We start from the raw sequence: 22,670 nt of genomic DNA, 5'->3' as shown, positions 1-22,670 counted from the left end.
ATATATTGTAAAGTATCATTTTAGAAAACGAAGATTGATCGTTTCAGAAATACTGAAAGAATGATTGAAAATATCTTACCTTTCTTTATACATTTAAATAATAGAATAGAACCATTTTAATACAAATTTATATTTTACTTACAAGGAGAGAGAGTGATGAAATATGATTATATACTTAATAATTTATTTAATTAATATATATATATATATATATATATATATATATATATATATATATATATATATATATATATATATATATATATATATAATAATGTAAAGTTCAAAAACTGTCCGGTGGTTTGGCGTTTTTCACTTGAGGAATGAAGATATTTTTTGTATCAAAAGAGTACCACGTACTTTATTTTTATATAGTTTTGCATGTACTTAACATGAACCATGATTTTATAAGTAATGTGGCATCTAACAATTTATTATAGATTTCATAAATATATTAAAATTTTATTTAAAAATAATTTCTTAAATTTGATTAAAATTTAAAAAATTAAATGTCTTAACAATTTGTTATAATTACAAAATATGTAATCGGGTACTAAATTACTTAAAAATACTTATATTATCAAAATTTATATTTCTATTAATAACTAAAAAATAAAAAATATGTTGAATATACCTAAAAATACTTAAAAAATAAAACAAATATTACTCATTTAATACAAAAATACATGTCCCTTAAGTGTAAAAGCGTCAAACCATGTGTTAGTTTTTGAACTTTACCCTATATTATAAGTATATATATATATATATATATATATATATATATATATATATATATATATATATATATATATATTATCATTTTCTTTTAATAGATGAATTGTATATTTGGAGACGTATTATTTTTAGAAAATGATTTAAAATATAAGAGTTAATAAAGGATTTAATTTTAGTTTTTAAAGTGTCACATGATAGAAATAATCTAAGTATTTGAATTTTATGTATTTGATTGATTAAATCAATAGGTACTAAGACTGAATTAATATTTATTTTTGCAAAGGAGTTAACATTAAAGTTTGATTTAATATGGAGTTTAAATAGAAAATATCATTGTTGATATTTGGTAATTAATTATGTCAGTAAGGGTATTCTTATAATTCTACCATTAAAAGATAAGGCTAAATATGTTTTTTCATATCTTTAATAATTCTATTTTGGCCCGAAAATACCAATTAGAGGCTTAATTGAGATAACACAAATAAGTTTAAGGGTCTAATAGAAAGTCTCTAGGGGAAAGATAATAAAAAGGAAAGAAGGATCTATGAGAAGGGAGTAAAGAGTAAGAGAAGTTTATAAAGAACTCTAGAAAAAGGAAATTAATTAAAAGGACACAGATAGAGATTTGTTCAAAAACAAAGAATCTTCTTCTTCCAAGGGAAAATAATACAACTCTTTATATTTTTTATTTATTCCTTTATTTGACAAAAAATGGTAGAATATATTCTAGAAGAAATTAGAGGGCGTGGTAGGTGTCTGTGGAAAGAGAAGGAAGAGACCGATCTTTTAGTGATGGTTTGGGGTGGTGAGAGAATTTAATGAGAATTTGAACCTTTGATTCTTCTTTCTCCGACGATGATGAGCCTTGATTTCAGTCTTAAATGAACGACCATCAAGTGGGCTTTCTTTAATTGACAATGGCATCATCTAATCCCACCAGAAATAGAGTGTGGCGATGAGAGAGAGAGAATCAACCATAGTTCGGTTTTTCTCATTTTCTGCCACTTCCGGCAAGTTATGGTTGATCAGAATACATGGAGAACTCTACTCTCTACAAGCTTTCCCTTGGAAAATCAACGGCTGAAATTGTGTCAGTGTTTTGTGACTAGTCTGTGACTTGAACTGCAAATCAAACACCGAAATCATAATCTAGACTTCAACACAAGTCCGTAGACGTTCTCGGATTGTCAATCGGACACCGACGACTAATGATGGGTTTACTGATGTTTTGCGCGTCTAGGTAAAATATTAACCGTCTATTGTTAATTTAATCAAACTTCTATTGTTTATATATATAATTATTAATTAGAATAATGATATTATTTGAAGAAATGCTAGATTATGCTTTAACTTAAGGAGGTAGAATATTATATTAATTTTGTTAAAATAAATATATTAAAAAATCTATTTAAGTGATTAGAAAAATAAGTAGAATTAATGTTAGCTATACTATAAATAGTATTGTTAGCATGAGATAATTATTGTTAAGTATGATACTTGAATTTTGAGGTAGATCAATTATTATATATAAGTACTTAAGTTAATTATAATAGTTGGTATTAATATTGAAAAATAAATAAATAGGAATAATAATAATTATTGATCTAGTTATTGAACTGTTTGGAAGGAAATAATTATAATGAAATTTCATGTGCTAGAGAAATATCTAGATGGGTTATAAATAGTCATTAGACATTTATGAATAATAAATTATATTGTTCAAAGAGAGATTGGATTAAATAAAAATTTTAGAGGTTTCGGATGGATAATTTTTATGGATTGTCTATTTCTTGTAGGAATTTGAACCCGTTTTACGGAAAGAATTAGTCCGATTTATAAAGAAAATGTTGCCAAATTTTAGAAAAATTAATTAACCGAAATATAAAAATAATTAATAGAATTATATTAAAATAAAATTAGAGTTAGAATTAAATATTAGATATTAGATGTTAGTTAAAGATTATTAGGGAATAGGATTTAAGATTATTTCTAAATTATGTTTATTCCTCATAAATGGGTAAAAGCTAACAAAATATGAAATTCTCCCTCAAACAAACGTCGTCATAAACCAAACAAGAACAAAAATCTGGCGAGGAAAACCACTCAGAAACTGAAAGAGTGGCAACTCCAACTCTAGCCAATGCACCAGCCACCTTAATTCCTTAACGAAAAATATGGCTCGCCTAAAAATCCATCTGAGCTAAAAAAGAAGCACAACTAATCCACTTCTCCTGAAGTATCCATGGAACATCCTTAATCATTTGTTGAAAGAGAGAAACATATTGAGAATCACATTCAAGCTAAAGGCTATAGTTAATCCTTTACAATATAATTATTGTTGTCTGACCAAAATAAATTTAATTTTGGGCACTAATACATGCTACTTGAACTGATATTGGTCATGTGATAATCTTATATTGGAGTACTTATTATATAGCTCTTGTATTTTTTTCATTTTATACGTACCCCCCAGACAAGTTAAAATTATAATTTCTTTTTATATTAAAGGCACTTCCCTGAAATTTTGATTAAATAATTATCAAATAGATCAAATTAAATATTAGTTACTCTCTAGTTCTTAGTGTAATATATAAGTTACCTCCTATATTTTGTTTATTGTGCTAGAATCCTCTTGCATTTTAAAAAACTAATTGCTACCTTGTCCACCTAAAGTGGATATAGTCAAAGGACTAAGTTGATAATAAATTTAATTTAATCCTTAAACTTTTTATTAAAATTACAATTCTAGTATTTGATAAAACTAATAATAAAAATAATTTTAACTTAAATTATTTATTTTATTTTGTTAATTTGAAAATAAATAATTTTAGAAATTCAAATTGTTGGTAAATATAAGTGCTTTAAAAATGTTTAAATTTCATTAAAATCAATTGTGCTAAAAGTTGGAGCAAGTAAAGAAATAATAATTCGTCATATTTGTTGGCCATTAAATTGATTTTCGCTAAACTTAAAAGTTTATCCTAATTTGATTAAAAATTAATTTCGAGTTTGGTAGTTGATAATATAATGATCACATTGAATATTTTTACTTTTATCAGTGGAAATATTTTTAATTTTAACAGTCACATAGAAGAGGTAATAGTTAGTATGATTATAACACTAGGGTGTTTTGATGTAATAAATAAAATATAAGGGACAATTTACGTAATAGACAATTTGCAAACAATCAAGAGAAAAATAATAGTTAACCTGATCTATTTAATGATTATTTAACTAAAATTAAACTTTTTAATATAAACTTACAAATTAAAATGATAATCTTTTAAAAAATATCAAAAGGTAACTAATATAATATAATAAAACAGAGAACAAATATTAATTGTCTCTTTTATATTACTTGCATTAATCTTTTACAATTTCACATTCTGTTTTTTCACAGTTTTACACTGTTTATTAGGATCTGCATACAAATATCAATTTGGCAATATTCTTCTACAAAAATATCCAGAATCGATATCGATCACCAAATACCAAATCTTACCGTTTAGCTTCTCCTATAAGCACATGATGCTTCACAGTCAGTTTTGCAAATAAATTTAGGTTTATGAGGTATGCATGACTCAAAACAAGGCTTAAAACAAGTTTCATGAGATTCAGTAGTAGGAGCAGTATATGACTCAAGTTTCCACCCTTCTGCGACCTCAATGGATACAACCAGCATGACAATAAGGATTGCACCAATGGAGACTTTGCTTGCGGTCATTTTTTTTTTCCTTATGTTCCTTTGTTCTTTTCATGTCCTTTTCTTAACTATATTTATATTGTAAATGGACAATGCTTTGTCATGCAATAATTACTATATTTAGTATTTTATTTAGCTCTGAAATGGAAATTAATAGTTAACTACAACAATGGTTCTAGACAAGCTCAAGCTACATTATAGCTCAACCTTCCAATTTATGTCATGCACTAAATTGGGAAATAAATTAACAATTTTATAATCTGATTGTAAAAGAAATTAGTTTTCATTAAAACAACCTTTAAATACATTTTGTGTTCTAATTCTTTCTGTAGGTGATTGTTTCTCTAAACGTAAAATACCAAGCAAATGATAATAAGTTTTTTTCATTTATGTAACTAATTTAATGTTTAATTTTTATATTTAACTATAAAATTCAAACAGAAAATAGCCAATAAAAAAAGTCCTTTCCTACTTTTTCTGATATTAGTAATTATCAACTATTAAAATGTTAAAACTAGAACCTTTTTATCTTTCTAACATCTATGATTTTTTTGCCAACCTAAATCCTTCTCTTTGTTTACCTTTGACCCTTCTTAACAATCCTCCACTATTACACAACTAAAATTTCATATTCAATTGATTTTTTTTTGTAAAGAACTTGAAGCCAGAAATCAGTGAGCGCTGGGTCCATAATATAAAAATAAAAGAAGTAAAGCTCATATAAAGCAAAGAAACACCGCAAAAATGGGTAAAAGCTGACAAAGTATGAAATTCTTCCTCACAAAAAGGTCATCATAACACCAAATAAAAACAAAAATCTAGCGAGGAAGACCACCAAGAAACTGAAGAAGCAACAGCTCCAACTCTTGCCAATGTATTAGCCACCCTATTTACTTAATGAATAATATGGCTCACCTGAAAATTCATCCCGAGCTAAAAACGGAACATAGTTAATCCACTTCTGTCGAAGTATCCATGGAACATACTTAATCCTTTGTTGAAAGAGTAAACATATTGAGGATCACATTAAATAGGTCGAATTTAATATTAGTTACTCTGTAATTCTTGGTATAATACATAAATTGCCTCCTATATTTTATTTATTATACTAGAATCCTCTTGCATTTTAAAAAACTAATTGCTACCTCATCCCCTAAAGTCAATGTAGTCAAAGGACTATGTTGATTAAAATTTTAATTTAATCATTGATTTTTTTATCGAAATTACAATTATAGTATGTCAGCATCCATTTTCCGGATTTAGATATCGAGGGAATTACAAAAAATCTTATCATAAAAGCTACTATGTTTCTCAAGTCTCGGAAGTTTGGGGACGGGCCAATTCTAGTTAGGATTGAAAATAATTAAACTAAAATAGTTTTCTAAAATCAATTTGGGCCCAATTAGCATAAAAACTAAGTTTGAAGGGTGAAAGGACAGTTTTTACAAGTTTAAGGACTAAAATATAAAAAATTTCAAAACCTTTTGCTTCCTAAGCCAATCGACTCTACGTACAGCTGAATCGACTGTACACAAAACTGATCGGCTCTACACAGTCCTGATGGGTTTATTTTTTGAATTCGATGACGTTTTATGTGTGTTTTGTTCTAAAATACCAAAATTGGTAAAAAGAAGCTTTTAGAAGATATTTAGTGATAATTATTAAGATTTTAGATATTTTATATTAAAATATTTGGTTTCAATCTAATATTGGATGTTGATCTAAATTTATAGAATTAAATCATCTAATAAAGGAAAATAATCACTTCTTTTAAAATTTAAATAAATAAGAGTTTATATGCTCTTCTAGATTTCAAAAATCCGACTGCTATAAATAGAACAAGATATTTAGATCTAAGGTTAGCTAGTTAACTGAACTTAAAAGTCTACGCTCAGGGAGCTTAGGTAATTAAGAGGGAAGTCACTTAAGGAAGAACTTGAGATTTAAAAAGTTTTTTTTAGAACGAGAGAAGAGTCCTCTTCATTAGGAGCTTTTCTCAAACCTAAACAGCATTGAGCTCTCCACCGAACTTTGATTCCACCATCTCATCATCTCCAGAGACTCCAAGATTAGCACTCTACGGTGACAACTTGAGGGTTCCCCAAGCAATATCAACACTCCTTTGTTTTTATTTTTTCCATTACTTTATGATTTCAAAAAACATGATTAGGATGATTTTTTTATGGTTTTATATGATTTACATGATTAGATTTAGGTTTTTTTATGAATCAACATTCATCTAATATATGTCGCTAAAGACACTTGGGTGCACGCCCGAAACCGCCGTCCACACTAGCGGCACCACTAGGGATAAGAAAAACTAATTCCAATGTATCTTTGTCTTTAATTTTACTATTTAACGAGTGATTCTTGCATCATCTTCCTAGTTGAATCTGGTCTCAATAGACTCGATGACGTTGATTAGTGGTTCTTTAGCACCATTCTAATCTTGAAATTACGACACTAGCTAACCATCACTCACAAATAACGAGTGAGTTTCTTTCATCTCGTGGACCCTTGAATTAGGAGACGAGCAAAGGAAGGTGACTTTTTACTTGTGGGAGCCTTTTATCCTTACCCAAGACTCAACTCATGGTAATGACAGTAGCAATCTCCCTTAGGAACCCCATTGCTTGCTATAGGATATATTCTCCTTTATAAGTATATTAAGCCCACATATTGAAAAGCCCTGGCCAAAAATTGTGGTAACAGGCCATAGGCGCAAAATATGGAGGCTTTACCCTTATATTGGAAAATATCACCTTATTTGCTTTAATTTGCTTTGAAAGCTTATAAGATGCACATTAGGCCTATTATCCCTTATTGATAGAAAGCCCAGACCTAAAATCTTAGGAGAAAAAGACTCACCATGAACCGTGTACAGGAGTAATAAGGTTGCGAGGATGTTTTATATAGTAACTGTGTTTGCTAACTCTTTTCTTTGTCTTTGTGCATTATACATGCATATTGAATGATATGCATTCCATGCATTATACTGACACCTTGTATTTTAGCCATATAGACTCTTCTTTGGGTTAGAAAAGATAAGATAGTGGAAGGCTAGAGAGGGTTCCAATCTCGCTGAAAATTCAGTCTGTGCTAGAGTACTTTGAAAAACCAAAACATCAAGCTTCCATGACTAAATTTGAAACTACACTAGAGATGGCCAACGAGAGAGATAATGGATAAGACGTCCAGATCCTCAAGAATGTTGTCATTGATGATTTGAGGGGTGTGATTTTGGAGGAGCTCCAACAACTTTTAGTTGGGATGGCTGTAAATCAAGCCCCTCATGTTGTCCCAATTGCACTAATTACCCTTGCGGTAGCTAATCCTCCTGTTGTTGTCGACTCAATTGTGGTTTTCGCTGAAACTATTGCCGCCACTACAGCTGCTATCAATGCTAATGCTGAAATGCTAATGCTGAAGACCTTGCTAGGAGAGGAGTGCCCTAGAATTTCTAGGATTTTGATGAGTTCATGCTAGACCAGGCCAAAAGGGAGACTGCCCTTGCCACTAATGAAGCTGTAAGTGACTTAGGTGCTAGGCTTGACAAGATACAAGCCATGCTAGAAATCAAAGGGTTGGATCCGACCTATGATTTTAAAGAGCTAGTTTTGACAGGTGAAGACAAGTTGCCTGTAAACTTCATGATGCCTGAAATGAACAAATTCAATAGGACTAGTGATATGAAAGTTTATCTGAAGCAATATGTCACCATCATGAGGACTACTTAGTTGAGTAGAACCCAAATTGTCAAGATATTTATTTTATCCTTGGAAGGACCTGTTGTAAATTGGTATCACGGGATGAAAGAATCCACCAAAGCTGACTAGTGAGATTTATGTAATTTTTTTATCAAGCAATATGATTACAACACTCATTTTGAGGTGTCAATAAGGGACCTTGAGTCCACCAAGTAAAAATCAAATGAATCATTCTCTGATTTCTTGACGAAGTGGAGGAATAAGGCTAGAATAATGAAGAATAAGCCTTTGAAAAAGGACTAAGTTCGTATGATGGGCCGAAATATTCTTCTAGGATGGGTCGAGAGGTTTTAAATGATGAACCAAAAGACTTTCATGGATTTATATGATAACAGCCTTCAAGTTGAAGAGATAGAGAATGACTAAAGAAAGAACGTACAAATTGGTGGAAAGTCGAACTATCAGGTTGGAGGGAGCAGGACCTTTGATGTGAATGATGTCCAAAAAGCTGAGGAAGTTACCCAACTTCAAGCATCCTTCGTGAAGATTTTTGAGAGATTAGTACAAAATGGCTTACTCCAACCCGTTACCTTTAAGAAGCCACCTAACCCCAATGCACCTAGTTACAAAGCCAACACCTACTGTAAATTCCCAAGCACCTGGCCACCATATATCCAACTGCATCCAGCTTAAGCATGAGATTCAAGACTTCATTGATGTCGGAAAGTTGACTGACCCTGACCAGCCTAGCACTAAAAGAAAACCCTATCAAGCTATAGGAATACACCACCCCTAAACTAAGTGTCCATGATCACCCTCGATTCTAGTGAAAAAGGAGGTCATAGACCCTTTTAAGACATATCCTAACCCGAGCCAGAGCTAGATACAGAGCCAAAAAGCTCACAAAGAACCTTCACCGAGCTAAAGGCACTATTATCTATGGTGTTCCAACATTTAGTAAGGAGCGAGAAACTTAAGCCTTAATCACTGAGAAGTGGTCCTAATCCTCACAGTGGTCAATACTATGAGTATCACCAGGCTTTTAAGCATGTGACAGATTAGTGTAATTTTCTCAAGAAAAACAATTAGGACCTAATACACTATAGGGAATGGCAAGTATAACAACTTCCTTGGTATAAATATGAAAACACCCTAGGTTGCCCTCGGACAAGTTTGATTTCAAAGTTCGTTACTCGGGACATCATTATGCTCATATTCGGATTAAAGATATTATGCAAAGTGGTTGGGGATCGAATGATGATGATCAAGCAACTGGTGATTCTTACCTTTTATAGGTGTGGAAAAGAGGCAAAGATAAATTAGTAATGGCTATAGACATATGGTACAGTTCCGGATATAAGTGTGAATTCTAAAACAATAGAGCAAAGGACATATGGGCGAACAACAATTACGATAGAGAAGCTGAGCCAGTGAGTAAGGGTAAGGACACAAGGGTACAAGAGTTGAAACAGATTGAGAAAGCGCTATTGGGTTGTTAGATTAGCTAAAGAAAAATAAGATGACAGTCGATATTTAGGAGTTGCTTATGCATTCATAAGATCATAGAAAGGCTCGCATATAGGCCTTATCTAGTATCACTATAAGCACAACAACTATCCTCGAGGAAATGATCAATACGGTAATTGACAAGGCCACCGGGATGATCACTTTCTTGAACAAGGATATATCACTAGAGGGAAGAGACCACAACAAGGCTCTCTATATTGCAGTAGAGGTAAAATGAAAGAGGACCCCATGTATGATGATGGATAATGGGTCAGCCATCAATGTTTGTCCTTCTCACATACTCCCTAAACTAGGGATGACTATGAAATACTTTAAACCATCAGACATAGTTATAATAACCAACAACGAGACTAAAAGAGATGTGGAAGGGATGTTTTCAACACTGGTAAAAATAGTTCCAATTGAATCTTGGGTAGAATTCAATGTCCTGTACATCCCAGTAACCTTCGCTTTATAATTAGATAGGCCATAATTTCATACCTTGAGAGGAGTCCCTTCCACTGTGCATTGGAAAGTTAAGTTTTCTCATTAGGGTGAGATAGTCACTAATAATGCCAAAGGTGGTCAGGTCATCTTAGCCATTCAGGAAGCCGTTAAGGAGTTAGAAACCTCGATTGAATTCCAAGTTGCTGTCCTCTACGAAGACTATACGAATCCTAAAATTGCTAACATGTTCAAGAAAATAGACTTTATGCTTGGAATGGGATTGAAGAAGAATCAGCAAGGTATTATATAGTTGTTGGACTTCAAGGGGTAGAAGACCCAACATGGATTGGGTTACCGTGAAGATGAAGATAAGAGCAAACCAAATGGTAAGACTCTAATAGATGTTTTTGTCTAGGAGTACAAGTCCTACTCTAGGGAGCCCGAGCCTGTTATAGTAGTTGGGACTGCGGTGCCGATATTCAAAATTTTTAAGAATTTGATCACAGGATGGTTGAGTTAAGCATCAAGTCCGTAAGAAGGTCATCACCAAGGTAGAAGAGCTGAAACTGTAGGAGTTCATCTGCCTGCTAAAGAATCTAAATCAATAGGAGCTAGCTTCTCTAATAAAGGGGGATATTATTGATGTATTTTATGACAATATAATAACAACCGATCTTTATGAGGATGATGTTTTTTTTACTTCTAAGATCAATGATATAAACTTCAATTTTGCTTACTTGTGCGATATTTTTTCTAATGGTGATGCGAATTTTAATAATCATGACATGTGCATGTTTGACATAAATTTCACTCAAATTGATTTATTTAATTTAGGCACAAATGAAAGTTCAAGGCACAATTCAATTGCTCAGGATATAACTCTTGAGAAGAGGAGAAAATTTGAAAAAATAATTGAAAAAAGAAAATCAGTATTTGTTTGGTCATATGACGACATGCCTGGTTAGTGATAATGCAATAATATATGCATTTTATATGCTATATAAGTACATTGTTCTTCATGTTATCTTCGCATTTTTAATCTTTTAGAGCTATTATTCGTTGTTTTTTATATTTCTTTTCTCGGGTTCGTTTTATTTTGTTTCTCTAGGAATTGGCTCGAGTTGCTAGGTATTGGCGAGATGTTTATAGAGTCGTTCATGGTCAAGCACGATGTCAAATAGATACTCATGCCTAGGAGGATTTTATATTGTGAAACAAGCAAGAGAAGCTATCCCGCGGCCACTCTGCGACTTGGCTTTCAAGGCCAACGATAAAGCAAAGAAATAGTCCACTCTGCCCCCTTCTCACGGCCTACAATGCCAGGCCTCGGCTTGCCCGTGGCTGGATCTTCAAAACTGCATTTTTAGACGCCTGTTTAGTCAAATTTTTCGGGTGCAAACCTAGCCAAACTTCTGGATATTCTATTATATAAATAGCTTGTGGAGAGGACTTGAAAAGCGAGGCCCTTTTCTTCTTTTGTCCTTGGTTTTTGGCTGTGTTTTCTTCTCTATTATATGTTACTTTTCTTTGTGCTTTGAAGATTTATCAAGGACCTCATCATTCAATTATCATTCCAAGTATTTTCCTTTTTCTTTTTTTAAGTTGTTATTAATTATGTTTTCTTTTATAATCTATTTTGTTTATTTAATTATCATTAGTGAGTAGTTTTCTAATCTAGGGTTAAGTAAACCCTAGCCATGATTGATGTATGATTTGTTCCTTTAATTCCCTAAATTAATTATTTAATTGCTCTTGCTTAATTGATTGTGCATATTCTAATATTAGATTAGGGATAATTAGTATTGTTATGATTTCATTGTCTTTATCACAATGGGAGTTGGGTTTGACAGATTTAAATATTTCAATTAAGGACATGATATTCTCCATGGGAGTAGGTAGAACGGATTGTTAGGAAGTCAGGGTATTGAGTTTAATGTCTTTAATTTGCATGATTGATAGGCTTTTTACGTGGCTACAATCTAAGGCAGTGAACCTATTGATGCAAAGTAGCACAAATGGTGAGTATCAAGGTCGTATTCTCGGGAAAGGGTGATCCTAGACCTACTGTAGCGTCTTATATTATCTAACCTAAACAAATCAATGAAGTGTTATACTATGATTAAAGATGAACAAACAATTAATTAAATGTCAAACAATCTGAAAGGATTTAGGAAAACTCTTGAAGGCAAAAGCAAATCCTAAGGGACCTAAGTTAATTGGATTTTAGTGAAGATAGAGATTAAATTGATTATCAATTGCAATTACCCGTGGACGAAGTCTTAACTGAATTCAGTCTCTCTCGTGAGATAACCAAATTCCTAAATCTAATAACCTAAAGTTGGAATCTCTTCCTAACGATCGATTATTCGATTAGCATTAAGGTTTAATCTGCCTCTATTAAGCTTTGTTAATTCTTAATCCGGCTAGTCAATTACCCTTATCTCTAAGTAATTATTAACCAGTTCTTGCTATTCAAATTTCTAATTACTAAATATATTTCTCAATTACATAAAGCAATCTAAATACTATAATTCACAACGTCTCATGAATAAAGTGATCTCTCATTAATAATGAAAGCAAGAAGAATCAAGAATTGACAATCAAAATCTCATAACATTAAAATCAATCCAACAACATAGGAACCCTAATGGGTTTGACAAATCTAGCTACTCATGCTAATAAGCAACACAAAGTAAAGAATAGATTCAGAAAAGTAAATTGAAGGCATGTATACCCTTCTTCTTCAAGTTGGATGAGAAATTCTAAATTCTCAATTCAGAATAGTAAACCTTGATTTGCCTCTTGAATGCTCCCAAATCTTGTCTTGATCTTTAATTTGATGTTAAAATAAATGTAATCCTTCCTTCAATTGATGAAATGATCTTCTAAGGTTGGGAATTGAAGTCTAGAAGCAGATGGTTTAAGCTTGTATAATGGAAATCAAGTCAGAAAATCGAACCCTAATTCAGCAAATCGCTTTTGCCTATATAATCCCTTCAGCACGGTCGTGGTCAAGCCTGTGCTGATAAGCACGGGCGGAGTCCAGGCCGTGCTAGACCTATGCATTCCACGTGTGTTGACCTTTTCCAGGTCGTGCCCTAGCTGGTGCTGAGCCACCACGGGCCATGGTGGAAGCCGTGGTGGCTACGTAAACCGTGCCAAAATGGCACTCTTGGAGGGCAGCTACTTGATAATTCAGCACGGCCGGAGTCTAGGCCGTGCTCAATCTTGGAATGCTAGTCCTTGCTCAATTTGATGGATTCTGGTATGTAATTGCGTGTATTTCCCTCGATTATTGATAATGTCCCTCGATAATGACCTGAAACGTTAAAGGAACCAAAAGAAAGGTGATTCTAGCATAAAACGAGATAACTAGGCACAAAAATGTAAATAATTGGGCATGTAAATATGTATAATATGATGCCTATCAAATCACCCCACACTTAAGCTTTTGCTTGTCCTCAAGCAATCAATAACTCAATACATGCACAAGCAACAATCACCCCTCAAAATCCATGCTAAAGTTCACAACTCAACCTTATTCAACATATAAAGAATGAAACTCAAGTAACTAACAAGTTGTACACCTTTAAGAACTATAATAATATCATCTCGAAACACAACTTACATAACAAGTCAGCATTAAAGACTAATAATCATTGCCTCACAGGAATCTCTCAAATCACTCATAGTGTTTGCAGGTAAATAAGAAAATTCCCTCAATGCAGCTGCACAAAACTTGTTTACCATAAGCTTGCTCATAAATCTCATCTTCGCTACTGTGAATAATTGAATACCAAAATCAAAGGGTCTTTTCAAGGGTTGTAATGAGACTAAGGTAAAGGTAGGAGTATTTGGATAGAAGTGTAAAGTATACTGAAAAATTATACACTTAATTGAATTGAATGCTTCAGGAACTGAGTGCTAAACAATAAAAGTATTCACTACGCCTTATTTGAAGTAAAGGATGCTCATAAGAGTTAAATTCAGAAGAGCTAAAAGCTAAGAAGTAATAATTTTATTAATTTTTCTTTCTTTCTTTTTCTCTATATATATATATATATTTTTATATATACTATGTATATATATTACAACAGCTTATATAGAGGCTGTTGTGGTTAGTGACATAAACAATAAGAAAAAATATCCAATTTCGATTGAAGGGAGTATCAAAGAATGACTGAAAAGACTAAATGAATTAAAAAAAATAATGTTAGGCACTATGATCCCATAAACGAAGAAACATAACACATAATTACTCAGTATACAAGGTGAAAGGCAAGACAGATGTATAGAATGGTGTATGCGTAATGATTCGGTGTAAATTATGAAGAAAAAGTTAAGGCTCAAACTGGCTGACTAATGGAAATAGAGGGTAGGCTTTTGGCCAAATGTGGTGAAATTCTAAGTTGCCCAAATCATCTAATGGTATTCAAGGATTCATGTAACCGCAACAAGCATTATAGAGCAAGTTCTAGAAATGAAAGTAAGTATAGCGCACACTCAAACAAGAAAAGTCATGAGCATAATGTGCAATGGAAGCTCAAAATTTAGTTCAAATACTCACGTTTGAAGTGGCTAAAATTTACAATTGGTTCCCAGACTTATCAATTGAATTATCATATAAATTGAATATGAGATTGACATAATCACAGTTCACAATTAAAGATTGTAAATTCGCAAGGAACTCAAGTAACACCAGTTTAACCCAGCCAAATTGACATATTGAATACATTAAAATTGCTTTCAAGAACAGAAGATAAGGAGGGACAATCAAGTACTAGTGTGTGAATTAAGTCATTAATTATGAAAGAATAAACTAAACTTGAATTTCATGAAAACTCTAGGTCCTAACATCCTAAGAATAGTCCATTATCATTGCCTTTAAACGATTAAGGGATACCTACGCCACACTTGAGTATAACACGGTCCATAGTGTTAGAAAAATTAAAACTGGGTATAGCACATAACTAGCACATCATAATCCTTGAAGATCATACTTAGTGTTCATTTCAAAATGGCAAAGCAAAGTGTTCTACTAAAATAAATTAACATGAAAGGAAAATGAAAAGAAATAACATAAAATTAAACATGCAAAAAAATAAGAAAATAAAATAAAATAAAACAAAAGGAAGGAAAATAAAAAGAAAATAGCACAAGTTTTTTGTTTTACTGTTGGTAGTCTGCTGACAGTGTATCCTCACTGGTTGGATTTGTTGGAGGATGAGGAGTAGGGAAAGTCATTGAAGGAGGGGGCGGTGGTGGCACAAGGTCCGTGAAGCATCCTGCCATATCGAACTACATATCATCGATGAACCGTTGATTTTATGCTCCAGTGTCCATCATCTTTTTAATCTGCTCCGCTATTAAGTTTGTCTAGGTGGCCTGCCTCTCCAACCCTATCATAAGCTGCTGGAGCATATTGTCCAAACCGTGAAACTGTGCCCTAGTCTTCTCTTGAAACTGCCCAAACTCCTTTCTCTACTGCGTAAACTCAGTATAGTGCTGCTACTGTATATCACAGACTCGATCTAGTCGGTCAGCCAAAGCAATTGATGTCCCCACAGAATAAGAGGATGAGGCTCCAGATGTAGGCATAAACACTCTAGCTAGGTTAGGAATCCTAACATCTGGAATCCCAGCCGTGGGATCTTGGGCTCCTCTAGCCGCTGCCTCTCTAGCCTCCTTGACAATTATGTTCACAAGCCTGTATTCTATACCATGTGGATGTCGAGTAGCTGTGATCATCTACATGTTGATCATCTGTCTGATCCCTAGTGGTATCATGTCACTAATTTATGAAAGCCTGACAGACAGTCGTCCAATACATCCAGTCTCTTGGCTAACCTAGTTACATATGGGCCAAAACAGCAATGCATCTTCTTCTGGGCATCTACTATAAATGAATGGATTTGTCGAGCTAACAAATATCCCAAGTCAAGCTTCTTCCGATGTTGCATAGCCTAGAGGATGAAGACATCAGTCTGTATTACCGCTCCAAAACTATCTCCCCTGCCTGTAATCGTGTAAGCTAATAAGGTATGAAGATAGCAGAGATGATCCGGAAGGCTAGACGCCTTAGACCTGCTGGGGTAGTACGATTCCGGCTTGAGTACCAATGAGTCCCACATGGTGTCGTACGATATTAGGTTGATGAAGAGACATCCCTGATACTCCTCCCCCGAGATCTCCTGTTCAGTCCATAATCCCAAGTGCATACCGAATTATGGGACTGACATTGAGAACTTCCTTCCCCTAAGTCTAAAGTAAATTGCATCAGGCTGATGCCAGTTTGTGATATGTTGCCGCAAGAAGAAGGTGCTGAGGAATTCAATTGTAAGCTCATAGTAGGTTGGCTCAATGATGTCGAAGAATCATGCATATGGCAGAGTTTCGAATAGAGTGTGCACATCTTGAGCCAATCCCACTCTTTCCAAGGATACGAAGTCGATGCAATGACTCGACATCACTTGCTTCCATCTTATGACTTGGAATTGACTTTCGTTATTTGCATTTGGGAATGTCTATAATGGATGACGACCAGGTGCAGGTGGATTTGTAGCTGGTGCTCTTCAGGCTCGGACTAGTTGTTGCAGTGGAGGTCTTTGGTCTTCCGTGTCAAGTGGAGAAAGATGTTCCTTCGCCATGCGAGCGCTTGCTAGTAGCAGCACGTTTCGGTTGCTTTCTACGTGATTGATCGCGGTCCCTCATATTACCTAATGCAATGAATCATTAGTATTGAATAAGAAATCAAGTTAATCAGAAATTCTACCGAAAATTAAACAGCATAACGGCTATAATTCGACTAACAGAAAACTTTAGACTTAACAAAAGACTAAAGCCTCAATCTCATGCATAAACTAATTAACAAATACATTCCAGCCTACTTTATCATGCACCAACTAAAGCAAATTTATGTTGACAATTGTTCATAATAAAATGCCATAAATAAACTTTATTGCTGCCAAACCCCACACTTATCATTTCATAGTCGAATCCACAGCAAACATAGCAACTAATTTGAATTAAATATAATGGAGGTCATATGGAAACAGTGTGACAAAGTAAAACTACCAAAACATACTAGCATGTCCTAAATAAAATAAATGCATAAAAGAAAAATCAAATTAAAACAAATAAAAGCAAAAAACAAATGAAGAGACTTACTTGAAATTGCTCAGACAGGTAAGAAAAATCAGAGAAATGGAAGAAAACAACACCTTAGAGCTTAGAGAGGGGGAGGTAGAAAATTTTGAAAACTCCTCTTTTTATAGTCACGGGGGTCAGCACGGCCAAGACTCAGCCTGTGCTGAACCGTAAAGCTTCATTATAGCACCATTCTGTCACGGGTGGGGGCACGGCCGTGCTAGTCAGCACGGCCTGGTGTTGCTGCTTGTGGTGCCTTCGGAAGCCGCAGTAAACAACTGAATTCCCAAATTCCACATGTGTTTCCTCATCACGGGCTTGACTATGGCCGTGCTGATGAGCACGGCCTGGTGTTGTAGCCCCTGATGGCCACATAAACTGTGGTGGAAGGGTGGATTCCGGGCTTTCCTTCACCATCTCGAGTCGCCGAACTCCCTACCTACATTTGACACATATACGCACACATTTAGGCCGTAAATCAAGTAAATAAATCAAACGGGGAAGTCCGTCTTCACCAGTTACCAAAATTTCGACTTAAATTAGTCAAACCCTAGATTCATACAATTATGTTTAATTATTAAGTGTTCTAACTACCATCAAGCTTGCAAATGACTGAAAAAATAAAAACGTTAATAAAAGCATAAAATTAAAATTTTGGGGTGCCTCCCAAAAAGCGCTTCTTTTTTATCGAGTCGCTTAGCTGGACTTTGCAGTAGCATCCCTGCCCCATTGACAAATTGAGAAGGTGAGCGCATTGTAAGCTGGGGCCTAAGGCATATAACCGCAAGGAGGCAGTCCAATGGGTGCAGTAGATGGCCAAGGAGGTGCTCTCCATACCGAGTTGGGATGTCTAGTCATCCACTCCAAATCCCGTCTAGATGATCTGTCATAAACAAACTTGCAACTACCCTTCTCGGGTGTATCAAAGCACGAAGTTTCAAATTGATACAAGTTGTTTTCTTAAAAGAGGCACATCAACAAGCAAATAAGAATGCAGAGCAGAATCTATTAGTATATCCTGTGGTGGTTTATCACATGCAAAACCAATCCCGTCAATAGCGCAAATGGCATGAACATGATTGGCGGGAGGACTCTCGAATGGGGGTAAACTAAAAGTAACACAGTTATCCCCTACATTAAGCTCTAGCTTTCCCTCGAATACATCTATTTTGGCTCTAGCCGTGGCAAGGAAAGGTCTCCCTAAAATCAAAGGCACACCATGCACATTATCCATATGCATAACCACAAAGTCTACAGGAAATATGAATTTATCTACTTTTGTATTAAATATGGCAATTATCCATACTTAGTCACTTTATTACTTGCACTATGTTGTAGAATGAGCCTTTGAGCTCCTAAAGTGGCGAGTAAGACAACACTAGCATATGCCTTAATGCTCCAAAATAAGCTTTTAAGCTCCTAAAATGGTGAGTAAAACAACATTAGCAATTTGCTTTAATGCTCTAGAATGAGCTTTTGAGCGCCTAAAGTGGAGAGTAAAACAACACTAGCAATATGCCTTTGACATAATTATTTTATGATTAAAAAGAAAATGTAGTTTAGAATACATTTATTAATAGTGTTCCTTTAATACTTTTACATTATATGAACGAGGAAGTTCTCTGTATGCCATATCAACAATCTTGTATGTGCTTCCTTTAAGTACTTTAATGACCTTGTATGACCCTACCTAGTACGGTTCTAACTTTCCTACTACAGCTCCTCCTTTGACTATGTCAACTCTTCTCGTCACAAGCTCTCCTTTTAGTCATGGCATTTTGCCGTTTATTGTTTGTTCGTTTCAAATCCTGTGTTTGCTTCTAATGTCCTTTTTTCAAGCAAATCCAGACATAATTTCATGTGGTGTTCATTCTTCTACTCATCAAATTATTGTACTCTTAAGGTCAGCATTCCTATTTCAAGCCTTTACTCCATATGCTCGCCTAAATGACGTTTCTCCTGTTGTTGTTCTGAGTGTGCTTCTATATGATCATAAGACACTATGAAGTTCTTCCGCTCATCCCTTTTCTTTCATTAAGTCTTCTTTTCCGCTCTTTTAGAATAATCTGGTTTAGGACTTCTGTTAATCTGTTGGTTTGAGGATGAGTAATAGAAGCAAATCTTAATTTAATTTTCATGTGATGCAAAATCCTTTAAAGTTTTTATTATCGAATTGTTTCCATTGTCAATTACGACGTTATAATGTGACACCATATCTATACTCACCTCCCTCTAAAAGATATTTGTCGTTTTCTTTTCTGTACTCTGAAGCTCAAAAGTCTTTTTTAAAATTTCTTTCTTAAAAACTCTTCTAGCAAGACTGAGAATAAGAATTTTAATTGTAAAATTGAATTTGATAAAAATTCTAGACCCAAAGAGTTAGATTGAACCAGAGCTTATGCCTAGAAACTAACCCACTCAACTGCAACTTCATATATAAATTTACAGTGTCCTAATGTGTTGAAAAACCGACTTAACTTATATAGTTATTATGTCTGAATCTAATTTGCTTGCAGTGGTGGAGGAACTAGATCAGAAAAAAAGAAGAATTCTAATAGTAAGATTTCTAATGAAACCATCACTGGAATTGAAATTTTATTCAAAGAAAAATATATCAAATATCTAGAGGTTTTTTTCTTTGTATATTATATGAATGATCCAATCCGCAAGAGCCATGATTGAGAATTATTTGATTGTATTTTTTCGAAAAAAAGGCAAAACATAATTAACTTGAATTTAAGATAGTTATTCGAAATCTTCATAAAAGACTGGATTTGTTATTTCATATTCACTTTTTATGAAAATATATCAATTAAAGTTGAGAGTTTTTTCAAAAAAAGTAGCTTGGTAAACTACTCAATAAATTTTATTTCCTTTATCTTTACTTTGCTTATTCGAATGGTTTTGGACTTGTACTAATGAATTATTACGAGAAATAAAATTTTAAATACGAGTCGAGCCAATTTAATTAATTAAATTAAAAAGGTTGATGGATATTTCTCAATTTTAAGACTATATTAAATAAAAATTACTATATATGAAATGTACTTCAAACTTCTATGGATTTTGTTAGGTATGGCTCATATACCAGTTTAAGGGACAGATGCTGGAGCAGATCAATAATATAATACAGTCGCTCATCGCTCCCGAGGACGTAGGCACATTGCTGAACTTTGTTAAATCCTTGTGTTCTTATTTTTTTTTATTGTTTGTTCTTATTCCTGTGATTATTAGCATTATTTCTCAACAGATTTGATTGACATTCATAGAAGATAGAATTTAGAAGTATTGTGGTAATAAAAAAATGTTACTATCAAACAAAAGAAGAAAACAAAAAGAAATTGTAAATGAATCTATAGAGCGAAGAAAATCGAATTTTTGTCAAAACAAAAATTATTAATGCTGCTTTGCATATCTGCGCTGTTCTATGATTGGACTGGGTTTTAATTATTCTCAAGGTCCACTTGTTATTCAGCTACAAAAAATGATTAAAATTTTATTCTTGATCAATTCTATAACAAATTTGCAGCATTTTCAGGAAACCAACAAAACAATCAAAATAGAAAAATCATCACCTCCTTTATGTTTATAGATAGATATAGCATCAAATTTTAATCAACAAATATGAATATGATTATCAACAAATAATACCATCCTCAACAATTGTAACCAAGACAGGCTCAAACGTTTTTCGTGCATTGATCCCTGATTCAGACCATCAAAATGAATGTTCTTGATTCAGACACCTAGCTTCTTGGAGACTTCTTGGGCGCTGCAAGCTGGTGTGCATTGATCCTTGCAACTGTTAAGGGTTGAGCCAGCGTTATAAGGAGGTGACATGCAAAGATTATAGCAAGTGTCATAACAAGCTATGTTGAGTGCAGGAGTGAAAGATTTGAATGGCCAAGGCAAAGACCAAGATTCCCCAACCTCTAATGATGAAAACATGACAAGCATGGAAATCAGGATTAATGTGGTGGTGACTTTGCCTTTCTGAACCATTTTTCTTTTCTTTCTTTGAGGTCTTTCTTAGTTACAAGGAGAGGTGGTGAGATTAATTATTTGTTAATTTGATGAGGAGGTTAGTTTTGTTTAAAAGGGTTGTGTTTCTTTTTTATAGGGATTAATTGATACACAGATTTTGCTCTGGTGGGTTGTGTGGTGTAGAGGTAAATTAGGACAAAGGAATGGTTTTATCCAATGTGCATGAAGATTCATAGTGCAAATTTTTACAGCCTCCAATTGACCTTACACACATGTATTTACCATGAAAAATGCATAGTCAATACTAATTTACTATAGTTTACTTTTTCTTTTAATTATTAGGCAACTCTCAATTTTTGGTCCCTAAATTTTCCTTTCATTAATTTTCTTTTTTTTTTCCTTCTCTTTTTTTTTTTTTCTTTTTAGTTCACTTGGTTCTTATCCAATGGGGTTTGTCACGACCCCACCCGTGAGCCCGTGACCGGCACTAGGGAATGGGTAGGCTTAAGGCCACCGAAACCCGTAGTAAGCCTGACACTCACTGATTTAAACAAATCTCATCTCAAATTAATATTATTAAAGCCACAAATTATCTTAAATACTACACTCTACATAAATACTTTGGTCTGCCAGAAAAACTAGGCGAGACCTGAAACTCAGAAAATTTACAACTGATACATCTACTATTACTACTGCGGAGAATCTAAGATTTACCAATTTACATACCAAATCAAATACATCACCCGATGATGAAGGAGTCGGGTTACTGAATAAGAGTCGCGGGAGAACTAAAATACAAATCCGAAAATAAGAAATGATTTCGAGAGTGAGTTAAAATTAAATAATCTGGGGACTATTGCATTCTTCTCAAAAAACATAGATTATTCAAATCAGTATATCAAACCATGCTCGTAAATACAAATCATACTATAATCATACCCTATTACTTTCTTCACAGAAAATATTAATCATTCGAATCAATATATCAACCATGCACGTAAATACAATCCATATTATAATCATACCATATTAAATAAATAAATGAATAAATAAAAATATATTTTTACTTTTACGGGACGAGTGGCTCAGTAGAACCCTAACCCCAAATTCTAACAGCCATTTTGGCTCTCTTAATCCAATAAGACTGGCGCCCAGAGAGCAAATGCTCGACCAGGGACCTTACCTCCAGTCTGATCACTTGAATTCCAAATAAGCCGGCGCCCAGAGAGCAATGCTCGACCAGGGACCTTACCTCCGGCAATTTACTCAAATCAGCCCAGAGAGTCATGCTCGACCAGGGCAAACCCATAAATATCTTATTACATGTCCATGATCATTCTGCAGTCGCGGTCTGATGTAACCCATCAGGCGGCATGTTCTACAAGCCACATTTCCCAATTCGCAATCATCACATATAATAAATATCATTATCTGATGAACTT

At 33.8% G+C, this 22,670-nt stretch overlaps 1 long non-coding RNA gene across 1 annotated transcript; it reads left to right on the top strand.

Moving 5' to 3' along the window:
* The first annotated feature begins 1,346 nt into the window (after positions 1 to 1,346).
* Positions 1,347 to 4,567, top strand: LOC125371124. The gene is made up of 2 exons (XR_007217395.1): positions 1,347 to 1,975; positions 4,154 to 4,567. It is a non-coding gene; the product is annotated as an uncharacterized LOC125371124 (long non-coding RNA).
* Positions 4,568 to 22,670: the final 18,103 nt, after the last annotated feature.

The sequence above is a fragment of the Ricinus communis genome, chromosome 9 (assembly GCF_019578655.1).
Source record: "Ricinus communis isolate WT05 ecotype wild-type chromosome 9, ASM1957865v1, whole genome shotgun sequence".
Classification (NCBI taxonomy): domain Eukaryota; kingdom Viridiplantae; phylum Streptophyta; class Magnoliopsida; order Malpighiales; family Euphorbiaceae; genus Ricinus; species Ricinus communis.
Note: the sequence above shows the minus strand (reverse complement) of the source record. Positions and strands in the feature narration are given on the sequence as shown.